Raw genomic sequence first — 14,899 nt, 5'->3', positions numbered from 1 at the left:
TTGCAAGGCTTATAGTGATGTGCATTACTGAGTGGGCCCAGAGATACCTCTCCGACAATCGGAGTGACAAATCCTAATCTCGAAATACGCCAACTCAACAAGTACCTTCGGAGACACCTGGAGAGCACCTTTATAATCACCTAGTTACGTTGTGACGTTTGGTAGCACACAAAGTGTTCCTCCGGTAAATGGGAGTTGCATAATCTCATAGTCATAGGAACATGTATAAGTCATGAAGAAAGCAATAGCAACATACTAAACGATCAAGTGCTAAGCTAACGGAATGGGTCAAGTCAATCACATCATTCTCCTAATGATGTGATCCCGTTAATCAAATGACAACTCATGTCTATGGCTAGGAAACATAACCATCTTTTGATCAACGAGCTAGTCAAGTAGAGGCATACTAGTGACACTCTGTTTGTCTATGTATTCACACATGTATCATGTTTCCGGTTAATACAATTCTAGCATGAATAATACACATTAATCATTATATAAGGAAATAAATAATAACTTTATTATTGCCTCTAGGGCATATTTCCTTCAATATTTTCATCCCACCTTATTATTTGAGCAACACATATTATTTGACGCGTATAAGCGGTTATTGAATTCAGATGATACTAAGAGGCAGTGTATTGCAGAACTTTTTGTCTTATCTAAGTAGTGTGAAATAAAGAAGGTAAAATCATCTGATCAATCATTGTACATGCCCTAAAATCATGTATTAAATTATAGTAAAAATTTGACAGCATGATTATATATAGCTTGAGCATGTGTCTAGAATGTAAGAACTAATATGGTGTAAAAAAGGTCATTACATATGTTTATATTAGTAAAATATTATGCAGCTACTCAGCCATGGACATATGTTTATAGTAATCTAATGTAGTTATGATACCTAACATATGATTACCAAGGGTGATGCTGGATCAGTGAGTAAAAGTTGCAGTACCGAATTTATATTTTTTACAATGCTTTTGCGAATTCTTAGTTGGCAGGTTTTTAAAGAATCTCTCTCACGAAAACATCTCATTATTGAGCCAACAATAATTTTATTTGAAGATGTGAATTTTATTAAACTTTTATTGCAATGATTTTGATTTTGAAAATGATCCATTAAGAATTCACTAGCATAGTGTGTGTGTGTGCAATGCAAACCAATTTTTTTCATGAATTTATTATTAGTTACAACAAGGGAAAGATAAATTAGAGTTGAAATTACTTACTTGGGATTGTGCGCACGATCGTGTAGCAAGAGCACAAGGACAAAAGGGGATGTCGGTAACCATTCCTAGAAAGACATGAGAAGGAGCAAGATGAAGTGGCCATCTAGACATGAAAATAGTATGTTGGGAAATTGAACACATTCTTTGATTAGGGAGTTAGTGTACAACTAAATCTTATTTTGTAAGCATCCAATTAAAAATGATAATCATCATTTCATAATAATTTGTGTGGATGGTTTGCATTGTCTTAATTTACAGAAGCAGATGCATAAAGGCATGTATTTCGAAATCAAACTCTAATGCTATCAATATAATATTACTATGATCAAAAGGCTAGAAACTGACACAAATAGAAACTATTATTATTATTATTTGCTGGTACAAATAAGAATCATTGATTACAAAAAAAGGTTAGTACACTATGCATAACAACACAGTAGATTACTACATAACATATATATTAATATACCAGTGATTAAATCAAACATACCCAAGTCAAAACTATGCTTGGAAAAGTCTCATATTTGTGAATGTGATACCACTTTATAGATTTCTAGCCCTCACATTGGACGGGCCACTTTGCTAGTAGTCAAAAACAGTGCAGCCTATTTGAGCATGAACTTGTTTTGAATGACATCTACGGGTGACTGGCATCTAGGATCTACAGGACATGTGGTGCATATCGTTTTTCTTGGATTCTTAGATAGATCTTATCTTAAGCAAGTCTATGTTAATTAATTTGCCTTTTGTGTATTTTCTATGTACTTTGGAAATTTTAAACATGACTATGTGATGTCCTTACTAGGAAGGTTTTGAGTTCCATTATAAAGCTTGGATAAATTTGGAAGAATTTTGGGCTCAAATATATAGATGTGATAATATTTACTGTAGAGAAACAACCCTACAGTCCTTTTATTCTGGAATTTTTTGCCCACACCTGTTTAATCCGCTCCCAGTGGTAGTCGAACCCATGACCTGGGGTGCTACTAAGGTCAATGTAACCACTAGGCTACATGTCCATTCGCTATGATAATATTATCATGGTTTTCACGGATTTTAAAAATTTATAAATTGAAGTTCTCAAAATATTATAGATATCTATTTTTGATGTGAGAGAATGTATATTATAATATTTGACCATGTGAAAAAGAATCTTAAATAAAAAAATTATTTGAAATGCTTTATTATTTTGTACAAACTTTGGATTTACGGTTTTATAAAAAGATGGCCAAATGAATTTCCCATTTTGATTTATTGTCGGTTGGAATGATCACATAGATGAGTTATGGTTTAGTTTTGTCACATTTTCACGTAAATTTTAGTTGCATTCAGCCAGCAAGAACCAAATAAGAAGCAAAAGTGTGCAAGCCTTTTATTTGCTCCATATTTTATCTTCACTAGATGACCCATTGCTCAATTTGAAACTGAAGCCAGGAAGTTAAGCAACACTATGGGCAGCACGTCAGCACATGTTTGTTCTATAAATCATCCCCAAAGGCCATTAGCATGAGTAATAATACACACGGACACAATATAAATGATCAGATGTGAATGACCAAATGGAAATTAAAACATAAGCCAAACCAGCCTTTGGGAGGTAGCTTTGTAGGTTGGTTGCCTCGTTGTGTTATTACTTGGGTGTTCCGACTTGGGTTGCCCGAGTCGACCCGTCCTTTTGCGCATGTCATGGCATTAGGCTTTTTTAAGCTCCCGGACACACACTCTTTCGAGCAACTATGGCTGAGTCACATGTCCTTTCGGTCCAGGTACTAGCCTAACCGCCCTTGCTACCCGGTCATGCCCTGGTCATCAGAGACTAACTACAGCCCGAAAGTTAAGCGTACTATTTGAAACATAAAATATAAGCTAAATGAACTACGATGGACTAGAACTACACGCACACCCTTTGCACCGAGACGAACGGAGTATTTGAGGAGACCAGCTGCAGCCATCCCTGCCAAAACAAACTACATCCAAACGTGTAGCAACTAATACAACCAAAAAGTAGGTGAACCATTTGAAGGATGTTTCTCGTGAATGGTCTGCAAGTGATTATATTTGTATTGCGCAAATGGAAGATAACGATGATAGTTGCCCATGCCCTGCTTTTTCCGTCCACGATAACCCAACGGCCGGCTCAATAGGAAGATCAGTTAAACCCCACATGGTACATGTCCTGAACCATCGGAACCGGGGACGACTCCTACTGAAAACAACTGAGGTACAGGGCCATCCGGGCAAACCACATAACCCAAATATCTTGAAGACATTGGAAAGCATGCTATCCGGCCAAGGGGACGCGATGGCAAAAAGGTCATGGTACAACCAACATTCACCTAGCGTCAATGAAACAGGCTGGCAGGATGCGACCAACACGCGCACCGAACCGGCCGCTCGACGCGAGCCTAGTTTCTTAGTTTTGTGATCTAGCTTGTCATCATGGTATAGGGAGAGGAAGTCGTCCTCCCTAGACACCTCAAAGCCAAGCGAAGGTTCTTCCGTGTGTATGGATAAATTGGAGCATAAGAGGCATTGTGAAGAGAAGTGGCGTGCCCAAAAGGCGGCATACGCAGTGAAACAACACATGACTTAGCCGTGATATATGAGCTAAAACAGTGTGTCAGCCTCACACTGTAACGTTTCAATACATTCCCGAACAACATCGCGGGCAGGCGGTCCTTCTTAGAAGAAGGCTAGTGTACATAAAATGCGCAACTTTCATCTTTTCCTCGCCTCTCTCAGATCCAGAAAGTCACAATGGACCTCCGTCATTTTCCGTCGAACCCCGTGCTTTCATGATCCATCACCTTGTATTTCCACGGGAAAAAGAAAATGAAGGTGTACACAGCAGACAGTAAACAAACGAGCCACAGTACACATCATTTGAAGGCCGAGCATGGAGTAAGATAGCGAGACACCCGACACCTAAAACAGGAGAAGAAACCAACCATAGCACCAACCGCTAGGATGACCCATAGAGCACAACCAAACCTTACACCGATCAGCCAAAGAGGCACAGGATGCTCCATAAGACTAGGCCGGGGTTCTGAAAGACCATCACACTTTAGGAGCTCATGTGATGGGTACCGGGTTCATATCCTCCTTCCTTGACTGCTCTCCACCTGGCTCATCCGAATAAACTTGGCGGTAGTCCAGAATTCACCGTCGTATACTTTAGTAGTGGAAAAGCCGAATGGGGGATCCTTCAGCATAAAGGTACAACACTCGAGTCAGTCGAGGGTAGATGATCAATACCAACACGTGGCCTGGTGAAGAAAAAAATTGATGTTTCTTGTTTGGAAGGTGGTCATATCTTCTCCTACAACTCAAAGGTTGTGCTATTCTGAGCAAGATGGGTCCTCCTGGCATATGCTAGGAGGGACAAAAATAACCACTTCAGCTCACCACTTTGGTGCATAAGTTGTACATATCGTACGAATCACATGTACGTTGGTGCAATTGACCCACTAGCGATAAGGAATCACTACTTATGGTTATGGACGCTATTTTAGGCCCTATATGTTTACTTTTTTCACTTAATAGGGCATATGTTACAAACATCATCGATGGCTTTTCAGGTCGCTGGTTAAAATGTCTTTCTTTGACCTGTTGGATGGGAGCAACATTGACTTGTGCTCACTCAACTCATTTGTGCGCCTTGATGATCGAGCTCAGTGGGATGATGTGTGTCACACATGAAGCATTCCAAAGCGAACTGTTATGTTGTGTGGAAACCATTTGCATGCGTACAATATGTCATGCTCTTGCGATACAAGGTGCCAATGGTTGAACGTGTAAATTTAGAACTTTTAAATGGATGAAATTTACAAAGTTATTAAAGGAAAGTTTAAATGGGTGCCAAAATTACATATGGGCACAATTAAGGGAGTAAATCTTATGCAATATTCTTCCAGTTTGATACCATATCTTGTAATTAATCCTTGGGTGATTCATCCAATATAAACACACTTGGACATGGAGACCCTCCATCTTCGTGGAGAGTGAAGCCTCGCCCAAGCAGAAGTCCAGCGCTTGGAAGTCACCTCAGTTGATACAGAGGAGGACAATCTCAGGTTGTCTCATAGGCTGACAACCGCGGAATGTGAGAAAGAACTCATTCACTATTAATAGTGTGAGTACTACTGCTGGTGGAAGCATATTCAACCCTGAATATATGGAACCACATCCAGTTCACATATATGGAAATTTTGGCACAACTTTAGAAACACAATGTGCTTAACCACAAGCAGTTGGAACATGTGTTGCTTACCGGTAGCACACTACTCCCACTCGCACCACCACTGAATACTCCATGTATGGTGGAGGGATGATTGAAGGGGTGCAACACTCGAGTGGGGGGGGGGGGGGCTCAAAGACTCCTAGATCTGGGAGGTGAGTCCCCCACATTTGAGAAAGGGGTTCAGGGGCTTCGTGAGAGAGAAGCGGGGCGCTCTAGTGGAGGAGGCCAAGGGGGGCTCCGGTGGATGAGAGTGGGACAACATGTGTGTTTGTGTGCGTGTGTTGGGGGTGGGGTGGGGGTTAAGGCGTTGCCAGTTTGGGAGAGGGTGGCGGATTAGAGGGTGAATTTTGTATTATTGGTATTAGAATCTTGCTTTTTAAACTCATTATCAATGTTGGGAATCACCTCTGAGTACCATCAGTTTTACCCTATCAGTGTTGTGTGTACTATACCAATGAATGGTCGTAACTTTTCCCAGTTAGTGATGTGATGTTGTCCGACAGGTGGAGCACCATGCCATGTCGTTCTAATAACTACTCGATGTTGCTGATCGCCTTGCTGTCACCATCAAGGCATGTGAATCTAGTTCGGGAAGGTTGTAGGAGGCAGGTCTGTTAGTGGGAGGCCACACGGGGAAAAGTCGATTGCTTGGAGGCATCAGCCTTGGGATCTTGACATCTGTAGGTTCCTCTACACGTCATTGCAGCACGACTCAGAAAACCTGCACATTGGTGCAAGTGCTCCCACCGCAAGCCACTGGGCACCTGAGACACTCCCACTACTCATCACATCAAGCTATACAACCACCGATCTCACTACTAGTGGAGGCCACATGCTTGAGGGGTATGGGACATCCAACAGTCTGGATCCGAGACCTAGGTTCACTTTCTCGGATATGGGGAGAGGGGCTCTGGTAGGGGAGAGGTTGTGGTGGCTCAAGTACAATGGGGTATAGGAGAGTTCTGATTGTGGTATCCAAAGAGTGCAATAGGCCTCGAGGGCATCATACTGGGGTAGCAAAGAGAACTTTAATAATTTTTGTATGCAGTATGTAGTTGCATTGAGCCGGGAGCCCGGTACTGGTCTAGGTTGTGAGATGGGATGAAAATAATGAGTGAGGGTCACCAATTTGGCGTGTAAGTTGTGCATATTTATTAATGACGAGTCTGTTGGTGCACTTGGCTCGTTATCGGTAGGGAATCCTTACTAATGGGCTCTATTTTTCCTGTAGAAGTTAACTTTTTTTGTCTTAACTCGGCATATGCTATAAACACCGTTGATGGATTGATGAGCTCTCTGAGATGACATGTGTCGGCCCAATCATATTTCACGGCTTGATGAGCTCAGCGAGATGACGTGTGTCGCACAAGAAGCGTTCAAACATGAATTGCTACACACATGGAAACTATTCGCGTGTATACGATTTTTTACGCTCCCACAATATAAGGGGCCAACGGTCCGTGCACGTAAATTTAAAATATTTAAATGGACACCAAATATACAAAGTTATAAAAGGAAGTTTTAAATGTGTGCCAAAATTACATGTGGGCACAATTAAGGTAGAAAATCCAATGAAATATTATTTCTATCTGACGCCATATCAAAATTACATATGGCAATGCTGAACACAAATCTAGCATCACCGAATCTAGAGGACACGAAATAGTCAGAGGAGCTTCACCATGGAACCCAGGTCTAGGTGCCCCGACCCCCTCCCCCTGTTGGGGAACGTAGTAATTTCAAAATAATTCCTACGCACACGCAAGATCATGGTGATGCATAGCAACGAGAGGGGAGAGTGTGATCTACGTACCCTTGTAGACCGACAGCGGAAGCGTTAGCACAACGCGGTTGATGTAGTCGTACGTCTTCACGGCCGACCGATCAAGCACTGAAACTACGGCACCTCCGAGTTTTAGCACACGTTCAGCTCGATGACGATCCCCGGACTCCGATCCAGCAGAGTGTCGGGGAAGAGTTCCGTCAGCACGACGGCGTGGTGACGATCTTGATGTACTATCGTCGCAGGGCTTCGCCTAAGCACCGCTACAATATTATCGAGGATTATGGTGGAAGGGGGCACCGCACACGGCTGAGAATATGATCACGTGGATCAACTTGTGTGTCTAGGGGTGCCCCCTGCCCCCGTATATAAAGGATCAAGGGGAGGAGGCCGGCCGGCTCCCTATGGCGCGCCAAGGAGGAGTCCTCCTCCTAGTAGGAGTAGGACTCCTACTAGGAGGGGGAAAGAAGTGGGGAGGGAGAAGGAAAGGGGGGCGCCGTCCCCCCTCTCCTAGTCTAATTCGGACCAGGGGGGAGGAGGCGCGCGGCCCATCTTTGGCTGCCCTTCTCTCTCTCCACTAAGGCCCATATGGCCCATTACTTCTCCCGGGGGGGTTCCGATAACCCTCCGGCTCTCCGGTTTTCTCTGAAATCACCCGGAACACTTCCGGTGTCCGAATATAGCCGTCCAATATATCAATCTTTATGTCTCGACCATTTCGAGACTCCTCGTCATGTCCGTGATCACATCCGGGACTCCAAACTAACTTCGGTACATCAAAACTCATAAACTCATAATATAACTGTCATCGAAACCTTAAGCGTGCGGACCCTACGGGTTCGAGAACAATGTAGACATGACCGAGACACATCTCCGGTCAATAACCAATAGCGGAACCTGGATGCTCATATTCGCTCCTACATATTCTACGAAGATCTTTATCGGTCAGACCGCATAACAACATACGTTGTTCCCTTTGTCATCGGTATGTTACTTGCCCGAGATTCGATCGTCGGTATCTCAATACCTAGTTCAATCTCGTTACCGGCAAGTCTCTCTACTCGTTCTGTAATACAGCATCTCACAACTAACTCATTAGTTGCAATGCTTGCAAGGCTTATGTGATGTGCATTACCGAGAGGGCCCAGAGATACCTCTCCGACAATCGGAGTGACAAATCCTAATCTCGAAATACGCCAACCCAACATGTACCTTTCGAGACACCTGTAGAGTACCTTTATAATCACCCATTTATGTTGTGACGTTTGGTAGCACACAAAGTGTTCCTCCGGCAAACGGGAGTTGCATAATCTCATAGTCATAGGAACATGTATAAGTTATGAATAAAGCAATAGCAACATACTAAACGATCGGGTGCTAAGCTAATGGAATGGGTCATGTCAATCAGATCATTCACCTAATGATGTGATCCCGTTAATCAAATAACAACTCTTTGTCCATGGTTAGGAAACATAACCATCTTTGATTAACGAGCTAGTCAAGTAGAAGCATACTAGTGACACTCCGTTTGTCTATGTATTCACACATGTATTATGTTTCCGGTTAATACAATTCTAGCATGAATAATAATCATTTATCATGATATAAGGAAATAAATAATAACTTTATTATTGCCTCTAGGGCATATTTCCTTCAGTCTCCCACTTGCACTAGAGTCAATAATCTAGATTACACAGTAATGATTCTAACACCCATAGAGCCTTGGTGCTGATCATGTTTTGCTCGTGGAAGAGGCTTAGTCAACGGGTCTGCAACATTCAGATCCGTATGTATCTTGCAAATCTCTATGTCTCCCACCTGGACTATATCCCGGATGGAATTGAAGCGTCTCTTGATGTGCTTGGTTCTCTTGTGAAATCTGGATTCCTTTGCCAAGGCAATTGCACCAGTATTGTCACAAAAGATTTTCATTGGACCCGATGCACTAGGTATGACACCTAGATCGGATATGAACTCCTTCATCCAGACTCCTTCATTTGCTGCTTCCAAAGCAGCTATGTACTCCGCTTCACATGTAGATCCCTCCACAACGCTTTGTTTAGAACTGCACCAACTAACAGCTCCACCGTTTAATGAAAACACGTATCCGGTTTGTGATTTAGAATTGTCCGGATCAGTGTCAAAGCTTGCATCAACGTAACCTTTTACGATGAGCTCTTTGTCACCTCCATATATGAGAAACATATCCTTAGTCCTTTTTAGGTATTTCAGGATGTTCTTGACCGCTGTCCAGTGATCCACTCCTGGATCACTTTGGTACCTCCCTGCTAGACTTATAGCAAGGCACACATCAGGTCTGATACACAGCATTGCATACATGATAGAGCCTATGGCTGAAGCATAGGGAACATCTTTCATTTTCTCTCTATCTTCTGCAGTGGTCGGGCATTGAGTCTTACTCAACTTCATACCTTGTAACACAGGCAAGAACCCTTTCTTTGCTTGATCCATTTTGAACTTCTTCAAAACTTTGTCAAGGTACGTGCTTTGTGAAAGTCCAATTAAGCGTCTTGATCTATCTCTATAGATCTTAATGCCTAATATGTAAGCAGCTTCACCGAGGTCTTTCATTGAAAAACTCTTATTCAAGTATCCCTTTATGCTATCCAGAAATTCTATATCATTTCCAATTAGTAATATGTCATCCACATATAATATCAGAAATGCTACAGAGCTCCCACTCACTTTCTTGTAAATACAGGCTTCTCCAAAAGTCTGTATAAAACCAAATGCTTTGATCACACTATCAAAGTGTTTGTTCCAACTCCGAGACGCTTGCACCAGTCCATAAATGGATCGCTGGAGCTTGCACACTTTGTTAGCTCCCTTTGGATTGACAAAACCTTCTGGTTGCATCTTATACAACTCTTCTTCCAGAAATCCATTCAGGAATGCAGTTTTGACATCCATCTGCCAAATTTCATGATCATAAAATGCGGCAATTGCTAATATGATTCAGACGGACTTAAGCATCGCTATGGGTGAGAAGGTCTCATCGTAGTCAATCCCTTGAACTTGCTGAAAACCTTTTGCGACAAGTCGAGCTTTGTAGACAGTAATATTACCGTCAGCGTCAGTATTCTTCTTGAAGATCCATTTATTCTCAATTGCTTGCCGATCATCGGGCAAGTCAACCAAAGTCCATACTTTGTTCTCATACATGGATCCCATCTCAGATTTCATGGCTTCAAGCCATTTTGCGGAATCTGGGCTCACCATCGCTTCTTCATAGTTCGTAGGTTCATCATGATCTAGTAGCATGACTTCCAGAACAGGATTACCGTACCACTCTGGCGCGGATCTCACTCTGGTTGATCTACGAGGTTCAGTAGTATCTTGTTCTGAAGTTTCATGATCATCATCATTAGCTTCCTCACTAACTGGTGTAGGTGTCATAGAAACAGGTTTTTGTGATGTACTACTTTCCAATAAGGGAGTAGGTACAGTTACCTCATCAAGTTCTACTTTCCTCCCACTCACTTCTTTCGAGAGAAAGTCCTTCTCCAGAAAGTTTCCGAATTTAGCAACAAAAGTCTTGCCTTCGGATCTGTGATAGAAGGTGTATCCAATAGTTTCCTTTGGATATCCTATGAAGACACATTTCTCCGATTTGGGTTCGAGCTTATTAGGTTGAAGCTTTTTCACATAAGCATTGCAGCCCCAAACTTTCAGAAACGACAACTTTGGTTTCTTGCCAAACCACAGTTCATAAGGCGTTGTCTCAACGGATTTTGATGGTGCCTATTTAATGTGAATGCGGCCGTCTCTAGAACGTATCCCCAAAACGATAGCGGTAAATCAGTAAGAGACATCATAGATCGCACCATATCTAGTAAGCACGATTACGACATTCGGACACACCATTACACTGTGGTGTTCCGGGTGGCGTGAGTTGCGAAACTATTCCACAGTTTTTCAAATGTACACCAAACTCGTAACTCAAATATTCTCCTCCACGATCAGATCATAGGTATTTTATTTTCTTGTTACATGATTTTCAACTTCACTCTAAAATTCTTTGAACTTTTAAAATGTTTCAGACTTGTGTTTCATTAAGTAGATATACCCATATCTTCTTAAGTCATCTGTGAAGGTGAGAAAATAATGATATCCGCCACGAGCCTCAATGTTCATCGGACCACATACATCTGTATGTATGATTTCTAACAAATCTGTTGCTCTCTCCATAGTATCGGAGAACGGTGTTTATGTCATCTTACCCATAAGGCACGGTTCGCAAGTACCAAGTGATTCATACTCAAGTGGTTCCAAAAGCCCATCAGTATGGAGTTTCTTCATGCGCTTTATACCGATATGACCCAAACGGCAGTGCCACAAATAAGTTGCACTATCATTATCAACTCTGCATCTTTTGGCTTCAACACTATGAATATGTGTGTCACTACTATCGAGATTCAATAAAAATAGACCACTCTTTAAGGGTGCATGACCATAAAAGATATTACTCATATAAATAGAACAACCATTATTCTCAGATTTAAATGAATAACCGTCTCGCATCAAACAAGATCCAGATATAATGTTCATGCTTAACGTTGGCACCAAATAACAATTATTTAGGTCTAATATTAATCCCGAAGGTAGATGTAGAGGTAGCGTGCTGACTGCGATCACATCGACTTTGGAACCATTTCCCACACGCATCGTCACCTCGTCCTTAGCCAATCTTCGCTTAATCCGTAGTCCCTGTTTCGAGTTGCAAATATTAGCAACAGAACCAGTATCAAATACCCAGGTGCTACTGCGAGCATTAGTAAGGTACACATCAATAACATGTATATCACATATACCTTTGTTCACCTTGCCATCCTTCTTATCCGCCAAATACTTGGGGCAGTTCCGCTTCCAGTGACCAGTCTGCTTGCAGTAGAAGCACTCAGTTTCAGGCTTAGGTCCAGGTTTGGGTTTCTTCTCTTGACTAGCAACTTGCTTGCTATTCTTTTTGAAGTTCCCCTTCTTCTTCCCTTTGCCCTTTTTCTTGAAACTAGTGGTCTTGTTGACCATCAACACTTGATGCTCCTTCTTGATTTCTACCTCCGCAACTTTCAGCATTGCGAAGAGCTCGGGAATAGTCTTATTCATCCCTTGCATATTATAGTTCATCACGAAGCTCTTGTACCTTGGTGGCAGTGATTGGAGAATTCTGTCAATGACGCAATCATCTGGAAGATTAACTCCCAATTGAATCAAGTGATTATTATACCCAGACATTTTGAGTATATGCTCACTGACAGAACTGTTCTCCTCCATCTTGCAGCTATAGAACTTATTGCAGACTTCATATCTCTCAATCCGGGCATTTGCTTGAAATATTAACTTCAACTCCTGGAACATCTCATATGCTCCATGACGTTCAAAACATCGTTGAAGTCCCGATTCTAAGCCGTAAAGCATGGCACACTAAACTATCGAGTAGTCATCAGCTTTGCTCTGCCAGACGTTCATAACATCTGGTGTTGCTCCAGCAGCAGGCCTCGCACCCAGCGGTGCTTCCAGGACGTAATTCTTCTGTGCAGCAATGAGGATAATCCTCAAGTTACGGACCCAGTCCGTGTAATTGCTACCATCATCTTTCAAATTTGCTTTCTCAAGGAACGCATTAAAATTCAACGGAACAACAGCACGAGCCATCTATCTACAATCAAGCATAAACAAGCAAGATACTATCAGGTACTAAGTTTCATGATAAATTTAGGTTCAATTAATTTACTTAAAGAACTCCCACTTAGATAGACATCACTCTAATCCTCTAAGTGATTACGTGATCCAAATCAACTAAACCATGTCCGATCATCACGTGAGATGGAGTAGTTTCATTGGTGAACATCACTATGTTGATCATATCTACTATATGATTCACGCTCGACCTTTCGGTCTCCGTGTTCCGAGGCCATATCTGTATATGCTTGGCTCGTCAAGTATAACCTGAGTATTCCACGTGTGCAACTGTTTTGCACCCGTTGTATTTGAACGTAGAGCCTATCACACCCGATCATCACGTGGTGTCTCAGCACGAAGAACTTTCGCAACGGTGCATACTCAGGGAGAACACTTCTTGATAATTAGTGAGAGATCATCTTATAATGCTACCGTCAATCAAATCAAGATAAGATGCATAAAAGATAAACATCACATGCAATCAATATAAGTGATATGATATGGCCATCATCATCTTGTGCTTGTGATCTCCATCTTCGAAGCACCATCGTGATCACCATCGTCACCGGCGCGACACCTTGATCTCCATCGTAGCATCGTTGTCATCTCGCCAATCTTATGCTTCCAGGATGATCGCTACCATTTAGTGATAAAGTAAAGCATTACAGCGCGATTGCATTGCATACAATAAAGCGACAACCATATGGCTCCTGCCAGTTGCCGATAACTCGGTTACAAAACATGATCATCTCATACAATAAAATTTAGCATCATGTCTTGACCATATCACATCACAACATGCCCTGCAAAAACAAGTTAGACGTCCTCTACTTTGTTGTTGCAAGTTTTACGTGGCTGCTACGGGCTTAAGTAAGAACCAATCTTACCTACACATCAAAACCACAACGATAGTTTGTCAAGTTGGTGCTGTTTTAACCTTCGCAAGGACCGGGCGTAGCCACACTCGGTTCAACTAAAGTTGGAGAAACTGTCACCCGCAAGCCACCTATGTGCAAAGCACGTCGGGAGAACCGGTCTCGTGTAAGCGTACACGTAATGTCGGTCTGGGCCGCTTCGTCCAACAATACCGCCGAACCAAAGTATGACATGCTGGTAAGCAGTATGACTTATATCGCCCACAACTCACTTGTGTTCTCCTCGTGCATATAACATCAACATATAAAACCTAGGCTCGGATGCTACTGCTGGGGAACGTAGTAATTTCAAAAAATTTCCTACGCACACGCAAGATCATGGTGATAAATAGCAACGAGAGGGGAGAGTGTGATCTACGTACCCTTGTAGACCGACAGCGGAAGCGTTAGCACAACGCGGTTGATGTAGTCGTACGTCTTCACGGCCCGACCGATCAAGCACCGAAACTACGGCACCTCTGAGTTTTAGCACACGTTCAGCTCGATGACGATCCCCGGACTCCGATCCAGCAAAGTGTCGGGGAAGAGTTCCGTCAGCACGATGGCGTGGTGACGATCTTGATGTACTATCGTCGCAGGGCTTCGCCTAAGCACCGCTACAATATTATCGAGGATTATGGTGGAAGGGGCCACCGCACACGGCTGAGAATATGATCACGTGGATCAACTTGTGTGTCTAGGGGTGCCCCCTGCCCCCGTATATAAAGGATCAAGGGGAGGAGGCCGGCCGGCTCCCTATGGCGCGCCAAGGAGGAGTCCTCCTCCTAGTAGGAGTAGGACTCCTACTAGGAGGGGGAAAGAAGTGGGGAGGGAGAAGGAAAGGGGGGCGCCGCCCCCCCTCTCCTAGTCCAATTCGGACCAGGGGGGAGGAGGCGCGCGGCCCATCTTTGGCTGCCCTTCTCTCTCTCCACTAAGGCCCATATGGCCCATTACTTCTCCCGGGGGGTTCCGGTAACCCTCCGGCTCTCCGGTTTTCTCCGAAATCACCCGGAACACTTCCGGTGTCCGA

The sequence above is a fragment of the Triticum urartu genome, chromosome 6A (genome assembly GCF_056163025.1).
Source record: "Triticum urartu cultivar PI428250 chromosome 6A, HENAU_Tu73, whole genome shotgun sequence".
NCBI lineage: Eukaryota > Viridiplantae > Streptophyta > Magnoliopsida > Poales > Poaceae > Triticum > Triticum urartu.
Note: the sequence above shows the minus strand (reverse complement) of the source record.